Source organism: Sminthopsis crassicaudata, chromosome 6 (assembly GCF_048593235.1).
Source record: "Sminthopsis crassicaudata isolate SCR6 chromosome 6, ASM4859323v1, whole genome shotgun sequence".
NCBI classification, from domain to species: Eukaryota; Metazoa; Chordata; class Mammalia; order Dasyuromorphia; family Dasyuridae; genus Sminthopsis; species Sminthopsis crassicaudata.
This window is the reverse complement of record NC_133622.1, coordinates 50,055,490-50,083,361: the sequence shown is the minus strand read 5'-3', so window position 1 is coordinate 50,083,361 and position 27,872 is coordinate 50,055,490. Positions and strand designations below refer to the sequence as shown.

The 27,872-nt window shown below is 32.3% G+C and overlaps 1 long non-coding RNA gene across 1 annotated transcript in view; it reads left to right on the top strand.

Moving 5' to 3' along the window:
• Positions 1 to 27,872, top strand: part of LOC141545715 (uncharacterized) — a 118,850-nt gene that overhangs the window by 43,600 nt on the left and 47,378 nt on the right. Inside the window, exons 4-5 of the long non-coding RNA XR_012483124.1 lie at positions 6,554 to 6,607; positions 7,342 to 7,422. This is a non-coding gene — a long non-coding RNA (uncharacterized LOC141545715). The remainder of the gene's footprint in view (positions 1 to 6,553; positions 6,608 to 7,341; positions 7,423 to 27,872) is intronic.

Genomic DNA, 27,872 nt, shown 5'->3' with positions numbered 1-27,872 from the left:
AGAAAAACAAAGCACTAAACAAAATTCTTAATGGTGGAAAAAGTAAGAAAGTCAGACTTCCAGAGGAAAAAAATAGGGCCATGAACTTGAAGCAAACTTCCATCTCTGTTCTACTGAAATAGATCAATCAGCATTAGGCAAAATTCCCTTTTTTTTGTGTATTATTCAAAAATGTCTTTCCTTAAGAATCAAATCTTTGACTTTCCCCATTCATTTTCACCCTTCTGAACTATGAATATATGTCATCCTTTTTGCCCTTCAGAGGCTTCTAGAGTTGCTTCCAGTTTTCCTTTGACAGACTTCTTTACCACTGTGTTTTTTCATCAAATGAATATTTGTGGGTTTTGCATTATATAGAGCTCTGCTAGAATGAAGCTCTGCAGTATCTGATGTGAAAAATATTTTGCATATTTTCATCAAAAAAAAACCTGTGAATGCCACAGCATTATAACCAGTCTTCATCATATCAAAGTGCAGACTTTTTCATCCAACTAATAAATGGCTTTCTAGCCACTGATTTCTTTATTAGCAGTCATAACAAAAACACTTTAGAATGATCTCTGACAGTGGTAACAATAAAAGTACTGCCACAATGAATATTAATAGTATTTCATAGTCTTGCGCACTGAAATATCAGAAAGAGATATTCTGATATTTCAAACAGGACACTTATTGGTGCTCTTCTTGAAAAAGAAACAGAGAACATATTGCAGTGAGGAATCCTATACCAGCCCCCAGGGGACAAATGGGATAGACTAATAGGTGCTAAGAAACCTCTTTTTCCTATGATTGATTAATTAATTATCTTTATGTAAAATGTCACTACTATCCTATTTTGCTTGTTTTATTATACTATTACTCTTGCCAGATAACAGAATACGTTAAAAAAAAAAAAAAAAAAAAAGAAAGGAAGCCATAGACAATAGAATTATGTTTCAATAGCAGTGTTTGCGCATTCATTATAATATAGGAAACTGGGATTCCAAAAAATTATCTTCAAATATATCCATTTTGAAAAGAATTTTCTATCAAGTCTATTTTATCCAATCTACCCATCAAAAAATATACAATGGAAAAAAATTAAACTAAAAGAAATATATTATCTTTATTATTTATATTTAGCTTGGATCCTAAGTATTAATCTCATTATTTTAACTAGGGAGAAGAAACAAGAAACTACTACATTAAATCAATTAAATCTTTCCTCCCAAGCCATTAGCTTCTGTTACTTAGGTGGGTCAGGAGGCATTTATGCTTCAATATAATTTTCCCACAATTTTATTGATAAGAAAATAAATTAAAATTATTTTCCTCTAAAGAAACAAAAAAATTATCTCATTTGAAATCTAGGATCACACTAGTCAGATTTTCATAGGATGTTAGAGATCCTTGAACCCAGTTCCTTTATATTACAGATAAGAAAACTGAAACTTAATAAGGTTACATAATTCATAATAATATGTCATATTTATATAGTGCTGTAGACATATATGTGTTTATGTGTATGAATATATACATACACAATATATTATATTTATTTTTTCATTTGAGCTCCATAAATCTTGAGGTAAACTTTATATTATCTAGGCTAATCAGTCATAGAGTGGATCAAACTGATTGATGCGCCTAGCCAGTTATTCTTCTAAGGGAGTGGGAAGATTGGTGGGAGGGAAGTTCAGTCACCTTGTTCTTATTCAAAACTAAGATTTTAATGTACTATTTCATGTTAACTTTCAGTAAACAATGAAATTGTGATTCAAACCCAGAAACTATATTTTAACTTAATATTAATTGCTCTTTGTCTGTGACTAACTTATTAGGCTTTAATGCTATATAGCTCTTTATATCATTTTGTATATGTAGGTGGATAAATAGAATAATTCACTGACAATTTGATATGTAGCATCAAAGGTTCTCTGCCAAATGGCCTGTACTAGACATATGTTACAACCATGCATAAATGAGAGAAGGAACATATTTCCTATCACCTTAATTTTTTTTTACTATTTTTGCATACATATTTTATAATATTATACATGTACATTTTGGAAATTTCTCAATCATGTAGGATAAAGGTAAAGATGCTGAGAATGCTGTGTTAATTACAGGTTCCCCAAAATACTGTCATTAAGATTTTATTTTTCCAGTGTGACTTTTTATTTATAGAAACATCACAAGGAGATGATGACATTAAGAACATTTTTTGTAACTTCACTGCTTGCAGTGACTATATGCTCCTGACTAGTTTTAAACACAGATCTATGTCAATCTGTTCTCTTCATATTTTAACTTGTAATTATTTCTCTCTCTTACCAATAAAGGAATCAACCAAAAGGGTAACAATGATACTCCAGAAAATTTAGTGTTTTTCTCTTCAAATACAGAAATACAACAACAGATTTTTTAATCTAGACATTTGTACTTAAATTTTAGACAACTTGAAGAATTTTCAAATGTATAGTACCTTTTATTAATTATTTTTTCAACTCTGTTCATCTACAGAGATTTCATTGTTATTTATCTATGACATATTTGATAGCAAATTACTAAAAAACATAGAAGTCAATTAGTAGAAATGTTTTCTAAGAGGTATTTGGGTCTTAATTAAGTATGTAAATTATAGGTAATGGTAGTAGAATGGCAGGAACTTTTTTTTTTTTTTGCCCCTTTTTTTTTCCTTTTTTTTCCCCAATAGATGGGTGTGGGGGCATATTTGTCAGTGTTATCTGAAGAGTCAGTAATATGCAGACATATTTAAAATGTACTTTGACCTTTGCGGAAGATATCTGAAAGAAGAAAATTCAAATCAAATAAATATGTAACATTCCAAATTCATTCTGTGAGAAACCTTTACTCTCTTGAATGTGATTCTTTCTTTTGAAACATTGTGCATTTTAAATGCCAGTTGTTCAACAAATGTAGCCTTGATCGCTTCTAAAGAGGGACATGCATGTTTGAGTACATAATCAACTTGTAGGCCTTTTGTATTTCTCAATTTCCAGTCAATGAAAGAAAAAACGACAGTTTTTTTTTCCTCCAAAATAATGTGCTTTTTCTTTATTACTAATGCTTGATTTTACAAATCAATCAGGTAAGTCATGTAGTACACTGACCTATCTGTTAATAAAATACTCTTTGAGCTAAGATTCCATCACTGGTTTTAAGAGTGTTTTAGATAAATTAGTTTTGTAGTAGAGATGAGAGTCATACAAACCTTAAAACACACACACACACACACACACACACATACACACACACACACACACACACACACACACACACACACATACATTCAATCACACAGTTTAATTTCCTATTTCAAGATTTTAGACAAATATTTGTACTTCAAACTAAATCTGAGATTTCTTTAGTATAAGACAATCTTGATGAGAAATAAAGATTATGTATTGGAGTAATTTAAAACAGGAAATGATAATATTTAGAAGATGACATAGCTTTATCAAGAGTAACTAATGCTCAAATTCTCCCCACCCCAATATAATTTGACTGGTAGATTAGTAAAATGATATAAATATTCAAATTTTAGCCAAAAGCATTAAAATATTTATTAACATAAGAAATAGAAATAGCCTAAATAACAGCACAGTTATGTAGATTCAGAATGAGTAGTCCTAATGATTTGCTGCAAATAAGCCAATGCCAATTAGGAGGATAGTCTCTAATAGAGTGTTGTAGGTTTTAAATATCGACTCTTTTAATCAATATTTTATTTGATGTCTTGAATAAAGACTCAAATGGTATACTAATCAAATTTTCACCTGACACTATACTAGTTGAAATAGGAAACATGAACAATGACATATTTCAGGAAGGCTACAACAATAGATTCTCTCAGAAGGCATTAGATTCTCTTTGCCTTGAAGGGATTGGTTGGCCATTTTTCAGCCATGTTAAAGGTCAGAGATGACTTAGACTGGATGACATCTTGGGTCCTTTTCAACACTGAGATTCTGTGATTGCATATGTCAAAATCCAATGATTTCTTTTTCTCATCCTCATCTTATCTGTTTTCTATGTGGCTTTTGCCACTGGGCAAGTCTCTCATAATCAATGATGTTTAATTTTTGTTTTGTTATGCTGTTGTTCTGTGATGGTTATTCTTTTCACTCTTTGATCATTTATCTTTAGTTGCTTACTCTTCAATCTTTTTTTTTATTATTTGAACTAAGATTTTCCTCAGAATTCCATCCTAGATTCTTTCATCTTTTTTTTCCCCACCAGACTGTATTCTTGATAATTTCATCTACTCCTTTGATTTCAGTTGTGCTCTATGAACAATCAATCAGTATCTTCCAATCTCATTCAAAAGTAATTCAGTATTGTATTTTAAAGTTTCATCTGGACAACATGAAGTTAATATTGTTCTGACTTTTGAAATTTAGGGCCTATAGAATTGAATTTTACATCTTTCTCCTTATATTTACTTGTAACTCTACCCTCACTCAACATCCCTAATGTTTTTAATAGTCATTTACCTCCAGTTCACCCAAATTTATCATTGTAAAATTATCATTGTCTCTTCTGTTCATCATCCCCAAAATTTAATCATTTTTCAAAATTTGTCATTTAAAAAATCTCTATGATATTATTTATATTCATGATTCCCAAAATATATATAATCTCTCACCCAAGTTTATCATAAAATATCCAATTTTTTTCTTTTGTATTTATCTTGTTTTAGATTGGAGCATTATGATATACATATATCTTTTTCCTTCCTCCTATTATATGATGAGTTTCTCATGGGGAAGGCTAATTTGTCTTTATAATCCCAGAACCAAGTATAGTCCCTTAAACAATAGGTTCTTCTTTGGGGGTCAGGGAGCAACTAGCCAGGGAGACACATCTAGTAAGTGTCTGAAACAAAATTTGAACTTGTGTAAATCCACTGTGCTACCTAGGTGCCCCAATCTTAATCACTATTTTTGTTTTTTTCTCTAGTTATACATGTATATTAGTTTTTTTTAATGTACATTTCTTTATGAATCATTGTAGGAGAGAAAAATCAGTATAAAAAGAAAAACCATGGTAGAGGGAAAAAAAAAAAAACAGAAAAAAGAAATGTGTTGATTTACCTTCACTCTCCATAGTTGTTTTTCTGGCTGCAGATGACATTTTCTATCTAAAATTTATTGGGATTGCCTTGGATCACTGAACCCCTGGGAAGAACCAAGCCTTTCATTGTTGATCATCACACATTCTTGCTGTTACTGTGTACAATGTATTCCTGATTCTGCTTGTTTCGCTCTGCATCAATTTGTGTAAATCTTTCAAGGCCTTTCTAAAACCAGTTTATTTATTTGTATAGAACAATAATATTTCATTACCTTCACCTATCACAACTTGTTCAACCTTTCCCTAATTGATAGGCACCTACTCACTTTCCAATTTTTTTGCCACAACACAAAGAACTGCTATAAACAATTTTGCACATGTGGGTCCTTTTCCCTTCTTTATAATTTCCTTGGGATACAGACACAGTAGTGGCCCTACTGGGTTAAAGGATATGCACAGTTTGATAGCCCTTTGGGCACAGTTCCAAATGCTCTCCTGAATCATTGGATCATTTCACAGCTCCACCAACAATGTATCAGTGTCCCAGTTTTCCCACATCCCCTGCAACATTTATTATTATCTTTTCCTGTTATTTTAGTCAATCTGAGAGGTATCAGGTGGTACCAGAGTTACTTTAATTTGTATTTCTCTAATCAATATGTAAACACCATTTATGAAATAGTATTATATTGATTTTTTTACTCAGAAATGACTTAATAGTCACATAATTCAAGTAGAGGCTACTCAGCATCTGCAGGTCTCAGTTTTCTTAAAATGGAGATTTGGACTCCAGGCTTTTTAAACTATCTTCTATTTATAAAATACAATTTATCTTTTCTTTTTTTGTTGTTAGAGTACACATAGTATCTTCCACCAAATGATCCAGAAAAATAGAAATGACCTGTGTCACATATAGCATGACTGATTAATTCTTAAAATCAGTATAAATACCTGAAATTGTTGGCCTTTTAAATTTTTTCTTATATTTTTCCATGTAGTTGTTGAATTTTATTCTTTTATTGGATTCATTTGTGTTTACCACTAGTGTGTAACCTTTATTATCTAAATAGGGGATAGAAAGGGATAGAAGGGATATTTTTTCTCTAGTTATAATATAGGGATAGAAAGATAAAAATGATGTCTCATTTTGACCCCCCAGATTTCCAAAGTGGATGCAAAGTTCATTGTTCTTGGTTACTTTACAAGTGTATAAATTAAAAAGTACTTGCAAATATTCTGTAGGAGAAGTTTTCCTATCATGAGTTCACTACACCAAGGAAATCACAGGCGGAGATGAAAAAAAAAAAAATCCCAAACCAAATTGTATTGAATTGAAACCTACTGACAATTTAAAATATCAGCTCAAATTATAGGATGTCCAAAAAGTTTTAGTGCAGTATATTTCAAAATTGCACTAAGAATTCTAAAACAGGACCACCCTGCATTGGCTTTTAAATACTCTAATTGATCCTAACAGGTGTCTACTGCTAAGTGGAAGTTACAGGATGCTGAAGCCCCCAGATGTCTCACAGTGAGTCTATTTTGATATGTGTGAATCCCCCTAAAGCCTTTTTTTTGCCTTTCTCTTCTTGCATTTAAATAAGCTTTGGAAAAGGCCTTTTGGAAATATACTTGAAACAAGAGACAACATAAACACTTTTCTATCAGACTACTATAACTACTGTTAAATTAGGTGCCCCTAGCTAAGAAAGAAGAAGGAAGGTAAAAGACAAAGGAGGACTGTTGCTTCATCTCTGTGTAAATGAAAAATAGATAATGGCTGATAATTAAGCAACCACTTCTTCCCAGTGCTTTGCTTTTAGGAGTGAAGCAAAGATGTCCCTGGTGAAGTTCATTGTTTTCTGGCCTGGTGAGCGAACAGAGACAAAAAGAGCCAAATGAGAAAATGGCTCTTATTATTTATCCATTCCCCTTTTTTCCTTTCCTATATCCCCATTAAATACATTTCAGATTTCTCTAATTAAAGAAGCTGGAGAAAGAAAAAAAGGTAGCTTCCCCAGTGCAATATGTCACAGGAGGTCAAAGGCATTTGGGTTTTAAAAATGGAAAAAATGTGTAATAGTTTCCCTAGTACAATCATCTAATTTTTCAGAGGAAGAAATTGAGACCCAGATAAGTTAAATGACTTGTCCAGGACAACTAAGTAGAAAGAAATGGAATTAAAACCAAAGTCATCTAATGCTAAAGAAGAAGACTTTGCATTATACTAAAACAGCTATTTTTTTTTATTTTGTCCATATATAGAGATATATACAGCTAAACTGAAGATTTTATAGAGATGGGACTTAGAAGAGACTATTTCATTAGTTTGTGAGAAGAAACATGGTATGATGATTATAATAATGATAGTTAATGTTTATATAGCACACAGTATATACAAGGCACAATGCTAAGTATTTTATAATGATTATCTTGTTTAATCCTCACAAAGCCTTAGAAGCAGGTGTTGTTATTATCTCCATTTTACAGATGAGGAAACTGGGGTAAACAAAGGGTAACTGTCTTGTCCAGGGTCACAGAGCTAATAAGTATGTGAGGTCAACCTTAAGCTCAGGCCTTCCCCACTACAGGCCCATTATTCTATCCATTGCACCACCTAGCTGTCTCTCTTAGAGAGCTAACCTCAGAGGAAACATTTTAAACTTTGCTTAAAAACATACCAGCTTTCTTATACTGAGCAAGCTTTTTAAGTCTCATGGTCCCAGACTGGGGAAAAAAATGCACAACCAAAGATAGCCACCTGCATTAATAAAGGGAATGTCCTCCTTAAATGTTCTCTTTATCACAGTGAAATCACAGGTTCTATAGAAATAGAGAGAGAGAGAGAGAGAGAGAGAGAGAGAGAGAGAGAGAGAGAGAGAGAGAGAGAGAGAGAGAGAGAGAGAGAGGAGAGGGAGGGAGGGAAGGAGGGAGAGGGAGAGAGAGAGAGAGAGAGAGGGGAGAGAGGGAGGGAGGGAAGGAGGGAGAGGGATAGAGAGAGAGACAGAGACAGAGAGAGAGGCAGAGACAGAGACAGAGAGTGACAAAGAGAGACAGAGAAAGAAAAGTTGCTGCCTCTAGAAGATGCAAATATATAAGTAAAATAAATTGGCAAAGTTTGTTAATGGAGTACTTAACATTTTGAAAGTCATATATCAACAGAACAATTGCTACATATAATTATAAACCAAGTCAGATGAAAAGGAATAGATTAAGATTGGTTTGTGAAATGCACAGTTGCTGGTTTCACCAACACAACATAATTGCCAAATAAATAACTTTCATATAGCCAATTTAAAATTATTTGCCATTTTATTTTGGCATTGCAAAATATAGTCAAGAATCTTAGTAGAGATGTAAAGCCTTCAGCACCACACTATGAATCATTTCTTATTCTAAGGCTTGTCTTCACGGGGTGGAATTAGCGTATCCCATTAAGAAAAGAGAAAAAGAAAGGAAGAAAGAAATGAAATCCTCTGTGGCTCTTTTCAAAATTATTGGAAGATGGCAAAAGAATGTACAATTATGAGCACTATCTCTCCCCATTGTTCTTTAATACTATATTCATTCAAGCAGTATCACAAATATAAAATATTACCTGATTGAATATGGAATGTGTGTTTATATTTAAAGGGAAAAAAGGAAAAAAAAAACATATTTTAATTTAAATAACAAAACCTATTGTGTTTGTCCACTTAATTAATCCATCAAAAATTCAATAAATCTTTAAGGATTCTTTATCAAATTTGTGAAGTGACAGGAAAAGATAATTATTTTGGCCAGGAGATCCTAGTTACTCAGAAAGTTTACATGTGACTATTGATATCACTAGTCATAAAGCTCTTGATCTCTGCCTGTCCTCATTAACATTATGATATAGCACAGTGCATATGGATTTGTGGCTAATCAAGAAGAATATCATAAATCCCAGCTTCAATCAACACATATTATATTAAATATTAATTGTAGCACTATAATGCTAAAAATCATCTTTATTTTTTTTTCCTTGGGGAAAGACTACCCTCCTGTGGCTTTAGTTGGTACTACAAATTATTATAATCTTGGATGAGTTCCACTAAAAACCTACTTTGATTGTTCATTGTGTGTGATGGGTAACCCTAAGTACATACTTGGAACCTCAGCCAGGGAGAAAAATAACTTTTTGCATATTCTGCAAAACTGGAAAGGTTTTGAATATGAGCACATTGATGAACTGTTTGTCCTTAATATGTAGCTCAGAAGAGCTAAGTTTTAAAAAGCTCTTCAATTAGGAATTTGACCATTAGTCTTTTTAACTGTAGTTAATTCATGAAGATTGTCCATTAAGGCATGAAACAGTTGCACTTTTCAAGTAGCTAGTTAGTGAAAGGCCTAGGCAAAGTGACTAAATAATGCATTCATGATGTATTGAAGTAAACAATTAGTACTGTTGGGAAAAGGAGAGGAAGAAAGGGGAGTTTAGCAATTATTTATTTCAAATGATGTGATTCTGTGAAATTTCAGTGGATGAATACACATAAAGCAATTTTTATAGTATAGTAAATACATAAATCACCCTAAAGACTGCTGAGTTTTAAGGAGGTATAGGAATAAAAGTACAGTAAATTTATGAAATAAACTACAAATGATGAAGGAAAAATAGATTTTCTCACATATCCAAAGGGTTTTCCCTCAGTGTTTCTTTCAAAACGTCCTTTCTGAGGTAGATAGTGAGATCAGTGTTATTGAGTATTGTTCTCCTAAGTGAGAACCATATCTTATAGCAGAGGGCCATATCCTCTATGTTAATGTAGTATAGAGTGAATAAGGGGAAAAAATAAATAATATAGCTGGGTCATAACAAGCCAAACTCCTTCCTTCCTTTCATCTCCTGAAAAATGTGCTTCTACCCCTTCAAGGCAAGTCTCAATCACAAATACATTGTTATTGTTCACCTATTGTAAAATGTGAGATTTTACATACACACAATACATACATGTGTGTATATATGTACATGTGTGTGCACATGCATATACACATACATACCCTCACATATGATTTATGTATGATATATGAACATACAAACATGTATATATTGTTTCAGTCATGGCTGTCTTACCATGACCCCATTTTTGAATTTTGTTGGCAAAGATACTGGGGTGATTTGCCCTTTCCTACACCAACTCATTCTGAATGAGGCCAGATTTGAACTGAGAAAAATGAATCTTTTTTATTCCAGTCTTGACACTCTATTTGCTGCATCACCTAGGTGCCCCTACAGATGATAGTTGTACATGAAATTAAGAATACTGATAGACTTTTTTCTAGCATATTAAAGTTTCAAAAGCAGTTTTAGACATTTTAATTTGCTTGAGCCTTCCAAAAACCTTGTAAGGCTCAAATGATCCTAATTGTACAGATAAGGAAAATGAGGCACAAAAAAAGCCCAGGGTCACATGGCTAATAATGATTAAGCTAGAACTTGAACTCAGTTTTTGCTGATTCTAAGTGAAGTACTTTATTTTGCTGCTGGGTTAATTGAGTTTATTGTTTGGGTTTTTCAGTATTCAATCATAGATAAGTGTGGTGGTGATGTTTTTCAGCTATTTCAGTTGTGTCTGACACTTCATGAACCCATTGGGGGTTTTCTTGACAAAAATACAGGAGAGAATTGCCATTTTCTTTTCCAGCTCATTTTACTGATGAGGAACTGAGGTAAACAGATTGAGTGACTTATTCAGGATAATATAGCTAGTGAATATCTGAAGCCAGATCTGAAGTGAGGAAGATGAGTCTTTTTGATTCTAGACCTGTGACTCAATCCACAATGCCTGCCCACACATAACACACACACATACACACACACACACACACACACACACACACACACACACACGGAAATAACAAGAGTTCAAATAAAATAGAGGTGAATGTGTCTACTCTTTGATTTGTTTAGTGCTATTAGCTATTCTAGTCAACTATTACCCTCAACTCCCCATTTTCTCACAAGAATAAGCTTTGTTAGCCTTGTAATTACAAAATCTACCTTATTTTGGCTCTGTCAACACAGTGTGAGATTGAGTAGTTAAACCAACAACAGAATTTATATATTAACTCTCAATAGGAGTCAATATGATTAACATACATATTATGTTTACACAATACCATTGAATTAAAGCAGGATATCAACTTTTATCACAATTGGTGGATTTTGTATATATTTTCAATAACAGATGTCCTTATTGGCTAGAGTAAATGAAAAATCACATAGATGAATCAGCGGAATGAGGAGTCCAAAGATTTGCTTATCTGGTTATAAAATCAACAAGACAATTCATGGTTTTCTCTTCTTGGAAAATTAAGGTTTATTTTTAATTCAACTTCAGTATATTCCAGAAATTCCACTTTAGATGACCAAGTCATTTAATGTGCCTTCTGTGTAAAATTAGAGGTTAGATTCTGTATCTTTATGAATCCTGCTGGCTCTAATTATAAGATTAATAATTGAAAAATTATTCATGTGTCAAGCACAGTTTTCAGAGTTTGGGGTACATTAGACAAGTGAGACAGTTTCTTATCTCAAGGAGCTTAGAGAGACAAGACAAGCTGAGTATTTAGCTTTAAGTCTAGTGCTCCTTGGGGTTGAGGTGCTGGACAGATGAAAATGTCTTAGAGTTTGCAGGGCACAAAAGAAGAGGAAATAGTAAGGCCAGAAGGTTCTTCATCTTATCAGAAAGCTTGTTGGTGATGATTCCCATTTGTTCAAAGCATGTCTGCTTCATAGGTAGGGGCTTGACCTGTTCTAAGCTCATCACCATTGGGGAAAGAAGTTAGGGATTAGTTTAATCTCTTCAATTTAATAAACATTTATTAGAACATCTTTGTGTATATAACATTGGTCTAGGATTTGGGGATACAAAAATATAATCCCTACTCATAAGGGTCAGTGCTTTTTCTAGGTAATTCACTCATATAAATCCCTTAGTGAAGAAATTGTGCTAGTTCATGCATTGCCAGATCAGTAAAATAATACCTTTAACCTTGAGGTTTTTTATAATTAATGGAAAGAGACTTCAATATAGATTTCTTTTGGTATCTATATTCATATCCTTTAAACCTTTTGAGCCTTAGCTTATATTCTGGTGATAATTTCTTCCATAACTGAATGAATTTGTAATCTCATAAATGTATTAGGTAAATCTAACCCACACCCTTCCTGTACATCTTATGTAAAATCTTCTCATGTATTGCTCCTTACTGAAATTCTTTTCCATTTATGTGATGACCAATTCAGTTCCTGTTCTCTGAGCACTATCTTGTCTATTTTCTTTCTTTATCTTTCTTTTTCCTTTCTACTGTTTTAATTGTAGATCACTGTTGATAGTATGCTGCAGTAAATTTATGCCCACCATTCACGTCTCTATTGCCATATATGTGCGCAAAATGTTAGATTCTTTGCAGATCTTAGGGCTCTGGAATTTGCAGTTCTTTAGGATACAGAATCAGAAACTGGTGATAAAAATTAAGTTCTTGATGCAAAGAACAGCTTGGGGTCACTGAATATGCAGTTTTTCCAGGTAAAGTTTATTGTGCCATCTTTCTTCTATTTGATTTTGGCTCCAGGTTAGTATCTACATCCAGGAAAATTACACTGATGGGCCCATTCAATGAGATATTCATCCAACTATATCTCATAGTCTGGACAACAGTATTCATCTGCTTACTTTTTTCTGTGTGAATTGTTACTCATCGTTCTTTAGAGTAGTTAATTTTATTCGGAAGAACATGGAGTATACTGGCACCTAAACATTATGAAGGAAAAATGTTTCATGAAACTTCAAAAGTGAGTTGTTGATAGACAAATTGTTTTCCTAGAAGAATTCATAATTGAAAAATTAATTGCTCCTTAGTTTCCCAAATGTGAAATGTTATGTGCAATATAGCTAATATTGCTCATCTTAGCTTTTTTTGCTTATGTTTTATTTTATTTTTGAGAAAATTGCTAGACAAAACATGTGGTTGCTGTTGTTGATCAAGTCTTATCATAAGACTATTTAGAAATGTAGAATTAAGGTGAACTCTCAGCATTAATTCTAATATTCAAAAATTTATTAAGAGCTTACTACATTATAAATTCATTGATGTAAGGGCTATAAATTCATCTTTGCTTACCTAGTGCCTAGCATCGTGCTGGATTTAATTTCAAATATGAAATATATAGGGGAATTCAAGATGTTGGTGCTGCTGTTCATGATGATTATGATCAAATTTATGAAGCATTTAAAGACTTGTAATGTGTCTTTAAATAACACTTCATTGGATCATCGATTAAATGTTAGAAAGGACCTTATTGTCCTCTAAATCCAATATCATCGTTTTATTATCTCCTTAACAAATGTTTATTTAATTTTTATAGATTTATAGAATATCTATGCTATCTCTGAGATATGACAGCAGTATATGATCTAGTATAACAATAATTTAGCAAATGAGTAGGATAGAAACAAAGTGCAATCAATTCAGAGAATGGAGAAATCAGCATGAATATTATGAGATTCTATGATTTCTAAGATTTTGTAAAGGGAATGTGAATTGCCCTGGACCTTAATCTTTGAGCAGGTTTTTTATTAAGTCAAAGCAAAGCAATTCAAAAACAAGAAAGTATTCACTTTATTAGACTAGTGCTAGGAAAATAGCATGGTAGTATAGATAACTATATTTATGATGAGTTCAGAGTAAGGGTAGAAGAGAGTTTTCAAAGACCAGACACAATCTGATACTATGAAGTATGACAGGGACCAGAATAAAATGTAATTGGAAAATATTTAACAAAATAAAAAGTGCAATAGAATATAGATTATATTAATACAAAAATTTCAAAGTCAATTTCCAGTTCCTCAGGATTCTTTATATATAGATGACAGCACTGTAACTCATTCATTATACAGTATTTCATTATGATGAATATTTTATAAATTATTTTATCAATGCTGGTTAGTACTAATAGCACTTAAATACGCTTGTCCTGATACAAACTAAAATAAAGATTTTTGCACAAAATCCTTAATTATAATCAAAATAGCTAGAGTTCACACACACACACACACACACACACACACACACACACACACACATATATATATATATATAATTAGTATGGCATCCACTCATTTCACAATTTGTTGTACCAAATCCAACAAAATATCTGAAAAAATAATAGTGTCTTAAGTTAACTTGATGCAGAGATTCCTATGTTTTTCTCTAACACGTCTCTTCCTCCATATCCATTTTGGCCTCCTACCTAAATATCATTCATATTATTAAAGATTTTCTCCTTATGTTCAATGAACTTCTTACTGGTTAGAAAAATACATTCATGACATGACTATGGTAATAGCATGTTAAGGATCTGGCCTTTCTTTGGCTATCAGTATCTTCCTATCTTACTTCCCCCCTTCCCCAGTGGAGGAACTATTGTTGAATTAAAAAAAAAAAAAAAAAAAAAAAAAAAAAAAAAAAAAGCTTTACAGAAGGTCTTATTAGAAAAGCAAATACACTCTGAGTAAAACCAATTTGTTCCTACCAAATGCCCTCCTAGTACAATCCCAGTCCCAATCACTAAGCTGTTATTCCTTCTTAGCAGGGAAAAAGAATGACCTTCTGCTGCTCGCTACACATCAGTTTCCAGAGATGAAACTTATTAGAATAAGAAGATGATGGATTTTCTTTTTTCTGTACATCCAATCAGGCTGGGCATTGTCTGGGGGAACGAACACCAGAGGACTAAAGATGTTAGGCATTTCTCTCCAGATTTTTCCAATAGCCCAGTGCTTTAATCCAGCTGCTGCTTTGCATTTGAAAACTAAATCAGCTTCAATATTGCACAGTCTGTTTGATCTTCAGTTTTATGATAATGAGATGCAGGCGACAGAAACCTCCATTCAGAGAATTCAAACACATTTTAGCACCTGTTAGCAGGTGTAAAAGAGAAGCACATTTATATCTTGCCTTGCTTGTGAATGGACTCATCTATAATTTAAAAAAAAAAACATTCAGTGCATAAGAGAAAATGTTTTTAAAAGAAAAAGAAATAGCAGATCATTTTTATTTTTCATGTATTTTGTGCTGTATTGAGATGCTGAATTTCCTTTTCTATATTTGATATGTCCATCCACCGAATGGGAGGATGGGAGAGGCTATTTTCATGATTCACCCAATTCTAGTTTCAATAATATTTGACAATGTTGAATGTGACTTCAAGGAAACTGAAGCTATAACTAATTTACTACTAATAAATTGATAACAGTAATTTAAAGTCATCTTCAAAGGTTCTTCAAATAGACTGGGCCATTCCATATTATTGTTATGAATTAGACCTAAAAGACTTCATGAAGTTAAAATTAATTAACAAAGAAAGGGGAAAATAATGTAATTTGATTAACCTATTTTTAGCATGTTGCTACAACTGATTAAGGGGTTTCCCATTTTCGTGACAGAAAAGCCAAGCATTCAAGACTTGTATAATTATAAACAGTTACATGATTTTACTGAATATATCCATGAGTAATTCAAAGATAGTCAGGATGTGTTTCCCAAAGTGAACAAGAAAGCAATTATTCAAGAAATATATTTATAGAAGTTCCTGAGTATGAGCATTTTTCTATACAAGTTATTAATTCAGTCACATATAAAAAATTAAGAGCAAAAACTATATGTGAATTCCTATTTTTAAGAAGAATTAATGGTCTTTGTATATAGGTAGGACATAACTTCCTATAGTTATGAAGCCAGAGAAACATTGATAAAGAGGAGGCAAATACAGAAGACTGGAAACAAAAGTCTGGTGTGATGATTGCTGAGGCTGTGCTCATTTACCTGGATGCATAAAAATAATTATTATGAGTGTGAGGGTACATAAATAAGCTTAAATAAACCACTATACTAAAAAGTCAATTTCTGATTAAGATTCTCAACAAAACCAAGACTGATACAATGAAGGTTTCTCTCAAGAGAGATGTGACAGGATCTTAGGACACTTTTCAGGAGCAATGAGAAGGAAGTAGGGGATTGGATCTGGCTGAGGAGAGTGTAGTCAAGGGATTGAAGAGAAAACAAAGATGCTTAAGGGACTAAATTCAGACAAAAATGAGCTCTTCAGGGAGTCCAGAGACAGGTTGAAAAGAAATATGACTGGGAGGTCAAAATTGTCTTCCGCTACTGAACTTTGAAGCTTGTGCCCAAAGGATTTCTTCATTTCCTTTTTCTCTGTGAGCAGGCTTCCCAAGACACCCTAGTGAGGCAACCTGCATGTTCAGCCTCTCTCTACCTTTGACTTTTCACACTAGAACTTTACTAAACTTCCTTCATTTAAATAAGAGATACTTAGCAATCTTTATTTTGATTTCTTTGTTGTTGTTATAAATGTCTTTGGCAATCTGGTGAAACCTATAGACTCTTCATTGTAATACTGTTTTAAAATTCATAACATAAAATATGTGGGATTATAATAAGAACTTATCATGAAGTATGGTTATCAAAATAAAGAAAAAAAAGACAGGTTCAGTTAACTCATGTTAAACACTCTTGTTTTCAATCAACTGAGATGATCTGGAATTAATTTATTTACCAGAGAATTAAGGAAAAAATGAAAATAAAAAATAACAAGATATAAATGCTTAGAGCTACTAAATCACTATTGATTAGAGAAGTACAAATAAAAACAACTCTGAGATACCAACTCACACCTCTCAGATTGACTAATAAAACAGGAAAGATAATGATAAGAGTTGGAGGGGATGGGGGAAAACTGGGACATATACATTGGTGGTAGAGTTGTGAAATGATCCAACTGTTCTGGAGAGCAATTTGGAACTATGTCCAAGGGGCTATAAAACCTTGTATACCCTTTCACCCAGCAGGACCATACTGGGTCTGTATCCCAATGAAATCATAAAGGAGGGAAAAGGACCCACATGTGCACAAATGTTTATAGCTGCTCTTTTTGTGGCAGCAAAGACTTTGAAAATTAATAGATGCTCATCAATTGGGAAATGGCTGAACAAGCTGTGGTACATGAAGGTAATGGAATATTATTGTTCTATAAAAAATTATGAACAAGCTGAATTTAGAATGGCCTGGAAATATTTACAAGAACTGATGCTGAGAGAAAAAGCAGAACCAGGAACACATTATATATATATATAATGAATGAATATATATATATATATATATATATATATATATATAATGAATGAATATATATATATATATATATAATGAATGAATATATATATATATATATATATATATATATATATATATATATATATATATATATATAATGAATGAGAGAAAAAGCAGAACCAGGAACACATTATATATATATATATATATATTATATATATATAACACTATATATATATATATATATTATATGTATATAGCATTGTATACAGCAATATAGCAAGAATGTGCTATGATCAGCTATGAAAGACTTGGTTCTTTACAGTAGTTCAGAGATCCAATAGACTTTGGACAGAAAATATCATTTGCATCCAGAAAAAGAACTAAAGAGACTGAATGTAAATCAATACATGCTATGTTCACTTTTTTTTTCTGTTTTTTTTTTTTTAATCTCTCCCATTGCTTTGACTCCTGACATAATTCATAAAGCAATGTGTATTAAAAATAAATAAATTTACCAGAGTGGGAAAAAAAAAACTCAGAAGGATTTGGGTAGAAATATTTTCCTATTTTACCCTCTCTAATCCTATCTTTCAGCAGATTCAAATCTTGCTTTAGATTATCTGAGCACAGTGTAACACCTCTAGATTCAGCTTTGATGTCCATATGCATGCACCAAATCAGATCCAATTGATAAGGTTCTAAACAAGAGACATTTTCAACAACTAGTCCATTATATCCAATTTGCTTTTTCAAGATCAGAAATAAGTACTCTTCTTTTCAGGACTTATCTGAAAATCTGTCAGATAATGAGACACACACATAAACACACAGACAGAAAGATATCAGAAAGAGGCAGAGACACAGAGAGAGAAACTTCTACTTTAAAAACTAATGACCACCCAATTAAGCATGTCAGACCTTAGTAATTTAATCTTAAATGATGCCCACTTTCCCAAGTTCTCAAGATATTTGATTATCTATTAGTTTATCAATTTGCAATTTTAGAACATCAAAAAATGCTTTAGTAGACAATACAACATTTATATTTATATATGTAACATGAATTGCAAAGCCCATTGTGTGGTGTTTTCTCCTCAGAATTGGAAATGAATGATGTATACCTGTATTGGCTAGACTAGGAAAAAAAGAGTGATCTATGCTCTGTCATTTTTTTTTTTTCAGATTTGTGAAAAGTATCAGTCAGCCTAAAACCAGTTTAATGTCTTCCATCCCCAAATGATAAACCTTCTAGAAAAGAGACAAAATGTAGAATTTTGCTTATGATCGAATTTTCAGCTTTCCACATTAGCGACTTCAGGGAATTTCCTTTTGGGTAAGATCTGGGATTGTCCTTGGCTTAGCTGAGTTAACTCATTTACTTTCAATAGGAAAGCTGTTTTCTCTCTGATTTCTGTTTGCCTATTGACTTCCATTTATCAATTGCTTTGTTTTGTGCTATGTTATTCCATGTGGAAATGATAACTTATGAGAAGGAGATCAAGCTTTGTGATTAGAGTTTCAGATCTTTCCCTGTAAGAAACAATGATCAGATGTTTAGTTTAATTATAAAATTATATTCCCTTGAATAATAATGTATGAAAGAGAAAATAAATATAATTTTAGCTCAGTATTCTTTTTTCCCTACTACAAGGAATCAAAGTTTTATTGGAGAAGTATAAGGAAGTACACATGATCTCCTGAAGAGCCAAAGCTAATGATGATTTTTTTATTATATATATAAAGAATTAAAGCCAATGTGGCAGAATATATCTGAAATCTCTCAATGTTCCCTTCTAAACAATTTTCTCAAATCAATTTTTAGGAGCCAACAAAATATTAGAGGGGAATCATTTTTCTAGTCTAAGACAACTTAGGAGGTACACAAGAGAGGCCTATAATAGTCTAGTGGATCCAGGCCCAGAGAAGGGCAGGGGCAGCATCAATGGGCCTTGGAGGTATCTATTAAATTAAATTTAGGAGCGCTCAGCCCAGAGATAGTAAGGGGGTTTGACAATTGCTCAGGAAGACATGACCAGAGAACCTTTTCTGACATCAGGTAAAACTAGTGTTGATTGACAACTTTATTGGCCATAAACACTTCAGGGTCACAGTTCCAATACAAAGAAATGATCAGTCACAAGAGCAAAGGTCACCTGGTTACAGTTCCATGATCAAGAAGAATGGTAGCACCTAAGATTGCAAGAGAGCAAGGGACCCAGTTATAGAGCCAAGAGGAACACTAGTACTTTTGAGTAATAAGGATAGGGTACCTTTCTGAAGCTCAGAGAATAGTGACTGAAGCTAAGATGACCTTGAAAGCATTGAAAGGATGAAGAACCTTAGAAATAACTATGAAAATGACAACATTAGGGCAGCTGGATGGCGCAGTGAATAGAGCAACAGCCTTGAATTCAGGAGGACCCGGGTTCAAATCGGATCTCAGACACTTAACACTTCCTAGCTGTGTGACCCTGGGCAAGTCACTTAACCCCAGTCTCAGGAAAAAAAAAAATGACAACATGAAAAAGTCTGAAGCTCAAAACATTGTCCAGGGGAACCCAACTTTACCATAAAGTTCAAAATAAAAAAATTAGACTAGAAAAAAATGAGTAAGCAAAACAAACAAAAAAAAGAACTTGACCTTAACAAGCTATTATGGTGCCAGGGAGGACCAAGATAAAATACAAAACACAACAATGTGAAAACAGTTACAAGCAAAACCTAAAAGAAAATTGTTAATTGGACACAAAGCTAGAAAGAATCCCTGGGAAAATTGGAGAAACAGATAAACAATGGTAGAGGAAAATTTTAGAAAATAAATGAAAATATAAAAGAAAATTGTGAAAATGTAATTAATAGCTTGTTAAAAGATGCACAAAAAATAAAGAAGCAAAAGAAATGAAGGAAGAAAAGAAGGAAGGAAGGAAAAATTGGTCTAATGGTAAAAGAAGCACTAAAATTCACTAAAGAATGAATTCCTTTAAAACAAAAATTAGTCAAATGAAAAAAGTATAAAAGCTCACCAAAGGAAATATTTCTTAAAAATTAAAATTGCCCGCTCTTTTTGTTGTAGCTAGAAACTGGAAGATGAATGGATGTCCATCAGTTGGAGAATGGTTGGGTAAATTGTGGTATATGAAAGTTATGGAATATTATTGCTCAGTAAGAAATGACCAGCAGGAGGAATACAGAGAGGGTTGGAGAGACTTAAATCAACTGATGCTGAGTGAAATGAGCAGAACCAGAAGATCACTGTATACTTCAACAACGATACTGTATGAGGATGTATTCTGATGGAAGTGGAAATCTTCAACATAAAGAAGATCCAACTCACTTCCAGTTGATCAATGATGGACAGAGGTAGATACACCCAGAGAAGAAACACTGGGAGGGGAATGTAAATTGTTAGCACTAATATCTGTCTGCCCAGGTTGCATATATCTTCGGATTCTAATGTTTATTGTGCAACAAGAAAATGATATTCACACACATGTATTGTACTTAGACTATATTGTAACACATGTAAAATGTATGGTATTGCCTGTCGTCGGGGGGAGGGAATAAGGGAGGGGGGGTAATTTGGAAAAATGAATACAAGGGATAATATTATAAAATATATATATATATATAATAAAAAAATTAAAAAAAAAAATTTAAAATTGCCCAAGATAGAAAAAAAATCTGAAATATCTCATCAGAAAAGAACAATCATCCTAGAGCATTGATTGTGGAGAAGTAATTTAAGAATATTGAACTAAATGAAGATAGTGGTTTTAAAAAAGCTTAGATAATCCTCTTTCAAGAAATTATAAAGAAAAATTGCTCCTGTATTTTAGATCCAGAGAGTTAAATAAAAAATGAAAGTATCTATCCTGAAGGTAAATGGAAAGTAATCATATCCTTAAAGAAATCCCAAAATGAAAACTCTCAAAAATATGTAGTTAAAGATTGGGCAGCTTCTACATTAAAGAAGTGGGGGGCTTGAAATATTATATTCTGGAAGGGAAAGGAATTGGGATTCCATCCAAGAATCATCTATCTATTTAAAAAGAAGTATAGTCCTTCAGGGGGGAAATGAAATTTTAACAACATAGAAGACTTTCAAGAATCCACGATGAAAACACCAGAACTGAATAGAAAATATGACATTTACACAAAAGACTTAAGAGAATTAGAAAAGAAGCAAACATGAAAGAGACATCATAAGGTGTTCAATAAACTGAAATCATTTACATTTCTATATGAAAAGGATGTATGCAACTCCTAAGAACTTTATCATTATTAGGACAGAAAAACACTACCTAGATAAAAGACATGGGTTGAAACAATCTCAAAAAGAAAAAAATGTAGGGGTGAGAAAGAGATATATATTTTGAGAGATAAGTGAAGGCAGAGGGAAAATTGTATCATATCAAAGAGGTGCACAAGAAAGAACTTTTGTAATTGAGAAAATAATGGGGAGATGTCAGGCAATGTTTGAATCTCATTTTCATGAAAATTGTTTTAAAGAGCAAAAAAATACATACATATATGTGTGTATAATGGGATGAGTTAATCCACAAGATTAAAACAGCACAATGGATGAGAAACCAGAATCCAACAGTATTAATAAATCCAACAATATTAATAAATAAATAACATTTGAAACAGAAAGACATAGGGAATTATAATAAAGGATTGTGTTAAAATGTAATATGCATCAGCTAAAGTAAAAAAAAAAAAAAACAATAAGGATAGCATTCATGATCTTAGACAAAGCAGAAGCAAAAATAAACCTAACTTAAAGTGAGAATCTGGGAAATCACATTTTGGAACAATGATGGAACATCATAAAAGCATATAATAAGTTACTTTGGCAAAGTTCTAATTTCACAGATATATAGGGAATTATGTGGGATTTATAAAGATAAGAGCCATTTCCCAAATGATAAATGTTTAAAACAAAAGAAATGAAGCTATCTATAATAATATGATAATGACCTTTATATCACTTTACATTAGAGAATGGCAAATTAAAATACTTATAAAATACTACCTCACACTATCAGAAGTCACAACTTTGGAGGAGATGAAGGAAATAGGTTTATTAAAGAAATGATCATGGAGTAGTGAATTAATGCAACCATTCCACAGAACTATCTGGGACTATGTCCAAACAGCAATAAAACCACATACACTGTGATCCAACAATACCATTACTAGAGCTGTATTTTTTTTTTCTTGCTTTTCTTAAAGTATTATTTTTGCTTTATTTTGAAATATGATTAATGTGAAAATATGTTTTACATAATTTCATATGGATAAGTGAAATAATAAATATTATAATAGAATTAATCATTATTACACATATAAAAATGAAAGATGACAGAATCAAGATAATGGTTAACATCCTATCATTATGCACACAGTTCCTTTGTTAGATAACAACTAAAATTTACATATTGAAGGATAATGTTGACAAGCTTTTCTGAAAATAGGGTGATATTCCAGAAAGAATAGTTATGTCTTTTTATCTTTCTAAAGAATTTATGACATGTAAACATTTCCTACAACTAATTCTCCCCTTTACTTCATTATTCCTTTTCTAATGAATCATCATTGCGGCTAGAGTCTGAGGCTGAGTTCTTTCTCTTTCCTTGAATATCTTTTCTTACAGGATCCTCCAGTTCACATCCATTAAAATATTCTAGTGTGGGATGGGAAGTAATGATGGAGTGAGGGAGAGAGAGAGACAGTTTGGTACATAAAATGTACCATAACATAAATTTTAAAAATATATAATTTCCTATTTAGCTATTTAACTGCATAATTATTTTGATATCTCCTTAGTCTTTATTGGTAGGTTAGTAGTTGTTGTTCATTTTCAAAGATAACCAAAATAACTTGACTATGTAAGATCAAGTAACATTGTGTTGGACTGTGGCTAATCAGATCAATATAACCTTTGAATGTTGTACCACAAGTAGGGAACAAATAATCCATGTGAACATTTTGGCTGGATCCTATTAATTTACTCATCTAATATTTTTCTTTCTTTTCTTTTCTTTCCTTTTCCTTTTCTTTTTTCTTTTTTCTTTTTTCTTTGTTTCTTTTTCTTTTTTTTTTTTCTTTTTTCTTTTTTCTTTTTTTTTTTTTTTTTTGGAGATACTTCAATTCTATTTTGTTCATAAAGCACAGCACCTGTCTTAATAAGGGTACTCAATGCTACATAGTCCTGTGCCAGTGTCTGCTAAATCATATAATCAATTACAAAGTTCTTAAAAGAGACCTTGAAAGTGTACTTGTATTACTTTTTTGGACAGTCATGTGAGTACCTCCCCTATACTTATCCCTATTCTTATTCTTATTCTTATTCTTATTGATAGGAATTCTTATTTATATCAATGATATCTCATCCTGCCAGGTCATCTTTAGAATCTTCTTAAGTCAATTCAAATGAAAGTGACTCAGAGTCCTGCCATGGCACTGATAAACTGCCCAGGTTTCCTGGGCATACAATGATGAAGTTAGATCCACAGCTCTATAGACTTTCAGTTTGGTAGTCAAACTTTTCTCTCATATTGAGCTCACTTTGGCAGTGAGCTTTTTCAGTCATCAATGGAATGAAACAAAGCTGTGTGTTTCCTCCTATGATTTTTAACATGTTTTTTTTAGCCATGTTGTCAAATGCCTTCATTTAAGAAGAATATGACAACAAGGTCACACTGATACTAAATCTTTAACTTGAAAAGGTTACAAACCAAGATGAAAGTAAAGTGAAGGTTGGTACAAAATTTCTTTTTGCAGATTATTGTGCACTCAATCAGCTTCTGAAGTTGAGATGCAAAATAATATGCATTGATTTTCTGTTGCTTATGCTAATTTTCATCTAAAAATTAACACCAAAAAAAACAGGATCTTCATCAGCTAGCAGTATATCATTCATATATGGAACTATCAGTTCCAACAAATGAGAACTTTTGAATACTGTGGATAAGTTCACTTATCTTGTCAGTATACTTTCCAGAATGTACTCATTGATAATAAGATTGATACATGCATTGCCAGTCTCTACTGGTTAACTAGAAGTCATTCACTATAAAATCTTCATCATTTGATCCTAGTTTTTGTTTTTCTTCATTCTAATCTTCCCATATCTCTTATGGTTCCTCAATATTAATTTTTCCCTTACCTCTTTATTGACTTAGTTGTTAACACTTTTTGATTCCCTCCTTTATGGGTCTTAAGTACATTGCTGAATGAATTTAATATAAAAATGTGACTGTGTATAATATTTTATGAATCTCAAAATACTAAAAAAAAAAAAATTAGCAGTCATCTTCTTCATTAATATAATCAACTTTAGTTCAGGGCATCATTCCCTTCCAGTACTTTCTGATGTAGATTTCTGATCTTTCCCCTTCTGCAAGCCATTCTTTATGCTATTATGAGATTAATTTTCATTCTCTAATTCTCTCATGGCATTCCAGTGTTCAGATTTCATGGTCTCCAATTGCTTCTTGTCTCCAAAATCAACATAATCAATACCAGTGGTCCTCAAACTTTTAAAATAGGGGACCAGTTCACTGTCCCTCAGACTGTTGGAGGGCCGGACTATAGTAAAAACAAAAACTCACACTCTGTCTCCACCCCTCAGCTCATTTGCCCATAACCTGGCAGACCACATAAACGTCTTCAGAGGCCGCATCTGGCCCATGGGCCATAGTTTGAGAACCCTTGATCTAGACTCTCCACCCTTTCTCAAATCCCCTCTTTTCCAATTTATCTTAGCTTGAATATAATACATATAATTGACAACTTAGATTTCTCTATTTTCTATGAGAATATTTTGTGTTTTCTATCTTCTTTGCTTTTGTTTGGTATTGTAATTTTGTATTGGAATGCAACTCTACTCCTTCAGTTTTCAGCTATTGAACTTTTACTGCATCAAACAAGTCCTATCTTCTCTTTTAAGACTTCTCTGATCTGTTCTTTCATGTTGGGAATATTCTTTTCTTACCAGAAATCCTTTTAACATTTATTTTTTAATCTCTATCAGTCCTTGTATAATAATAATAATAGTAGTAGTAAGAAACAACTATCATTTATATGGTACTTCAAGTTCTCCAAACTTCCAAACAAATGAAATCCTGATTAACTCTACATTTCATCTGGTATATGTTTTGCTTTTCCATCTAAATTGTCAGCAACTTCATAGGAAAAAATTTGACTTCATATTTTTTGCCTATCTTGATGACCAGGAAAGTGCATTATATATTCAAATTCAACATTTTTAAAGCACCTGTTGGGTGCAATGTGTGATGTTATGCACAGGATGATATAAAAAAGATAAAAGAAATATGATTGTTTCCCTTAGAGTACTCACAAAATGGCAGGGAAGATAAGATTACACCTAATGGACCACGATAAACATAAAAGGGAGTTCCAACATGTAATAAGAATCAAACATGGTAGGTGTTTATATCTCTTGAAACAGTTCTCTCTTATTCTTGCTCTAAATGTGATACACTGACCTCATCACATACTTAAATTAATTCATCCAGGGTGCTCTTCAGAGTTATGTTAGGGATTATTTGAAAACCAGGTCTGTGAGAGAAGAAATGTTCTCACAATACATTTTTCAATTTAATCTGAATTATTAAGATTTTTTCTATTACTTTCTTAAGTCTAAGGCATTCAATTTAAAAACAAAAACAAAAACAAAAAAAACAAAACAAAACAAAAAAAAACAGGTCCTGATTTGTAGCACTTGCCGGTTTCCAGGTTGCAAATGCTCACATTGAAAATTTAACAATTGACTCCTGAGAGTCAGTTATAACTATTTGTAGCACACCCCAAATTTACTTTCAGTACTATTTCACCACACAGCATTTTTACCCAAACATATTTTCACTTTGTGCGCTGACATCATCAGTCTACCTGACCCAAACTGGAGATTTCCAGCTCCTACTGTATGCTATGAATTCAGATAAATGAAATCCCACTATTTTCTTCTTTGTGGAATACAATATAATTCAGATATCTCATTAACCCACACTTGCTTCTATATACAATCATTTTGATAGAATTGGGAAAGTTTGGTTTTACTTACAAGTTGCAATCTGAACAATTGAGGCACTCTATATCTAGGTGACTTGAGAATGTTTTCTCCATTCGGATGGATCAATGACCCTATCTCAAGAAAAAGCATGGTATAGAATTATATGAAAGTGGTAGACAGATGAACAGTTGTCATAGAGACAAATTTGCCAGTAAAATGTGTATAGAAACCAAGAAAACAGTGATAGAATCAGAAGTAACAAGGAGAGACCATAAAAAAGTTGGAGAGTCCATGCTAAATGGCAGAGCAACATACAGATCTGTATGCTTTTGTTTCATATTGAGCTTGTAATTCATTTAAAGTCCTGAGATCTATTTTTCCCTCAGATGAATCATGACCCAGACCTATCTTCTCATCAGCTTATATTTATCAAGTTGATTTTTTGAACCTAATCTTAACTATTACATTTGTCACTACTCAATATTATCTTATTCTTTTTAGCCCAATTGTTCTAGCCTTTTGTATCCTAAAATTGCTGGACACAGCAAGTTAACTGTCCTTCCCATTTTTATGAAATCTACAAAAGCAATTGTTAAATATGATAGGATCATGTATAAAAACTAGTGACATTTGATGGGATACCACTTTCCTAGGTGACATTGCATTATGAATAATGATTTAATCATTGCAAATATAATTTAATAAGCATGAATGATAAATAGTATTTTTTATATTTGGTGAGATACAAATCTATGGTATCACATGATTCTTATCTCCATCTTTTTTCAAAAGGAAAAAAAAAAAAACATAAAAATTTTAAATGAATTGTTACAATCCATACAAATGATACCTTTAGTATTTCCCTGATTGATTGAACAGTTGATCAATTTAACTTTGGTTTAAAAAAGAAAAAAAGGTGGGATAATGAGATTTTGTTACACATGACCCATTTTTATTTATTTATTTACTTAGTTTTGCTGAGGCAATTGGGATTAAATGACTTACCCAGGGTAACACATGATTAATTTTTGATAAAGCTAATGCTTTGAGATCAACATTTTCTTTTCTAAATGATCACTAACATTACCTTTAATCACTTAATGATGCCTTTTGGAAATTTTCCAGAAATTAAAAGTTAAGCTAACTGGCCCCTATTTTACATACTTCATTATCTTCCCTTCTTTTATAAAGATTATTTTTCTATTTTTAATACTATAGACACCTTTGGTTTTTGAAAGTTCAGTGACAATGGCTTTGCAATCATATCTACCAGATTTTTTGTTTGTTTTATTTTTAATAAATGGGAGTAGTTTTATTAGTTCATGTATCATGAATTCATTACAAATAGCTAGAAATGTCCTTACTGTTTCCTTATTTGTCACTTCTCCATTAAGTGTTTTTCTGTAATGTCTAGTCTAGAAATAATTTAATTGAGCAGGTAAAACAGAAACAAAAGAATAATTGAGTAATTTAGTTATTTGTATATCAGCTATCATACTATCTTGTTCCCTCTTTGATACTTTTCTCTCTTTTTCTGTTTCTGTCTCTCTGTCTCTCAATCTCTTCCCCCTTCTCTCTCTGTCTCTGTCTC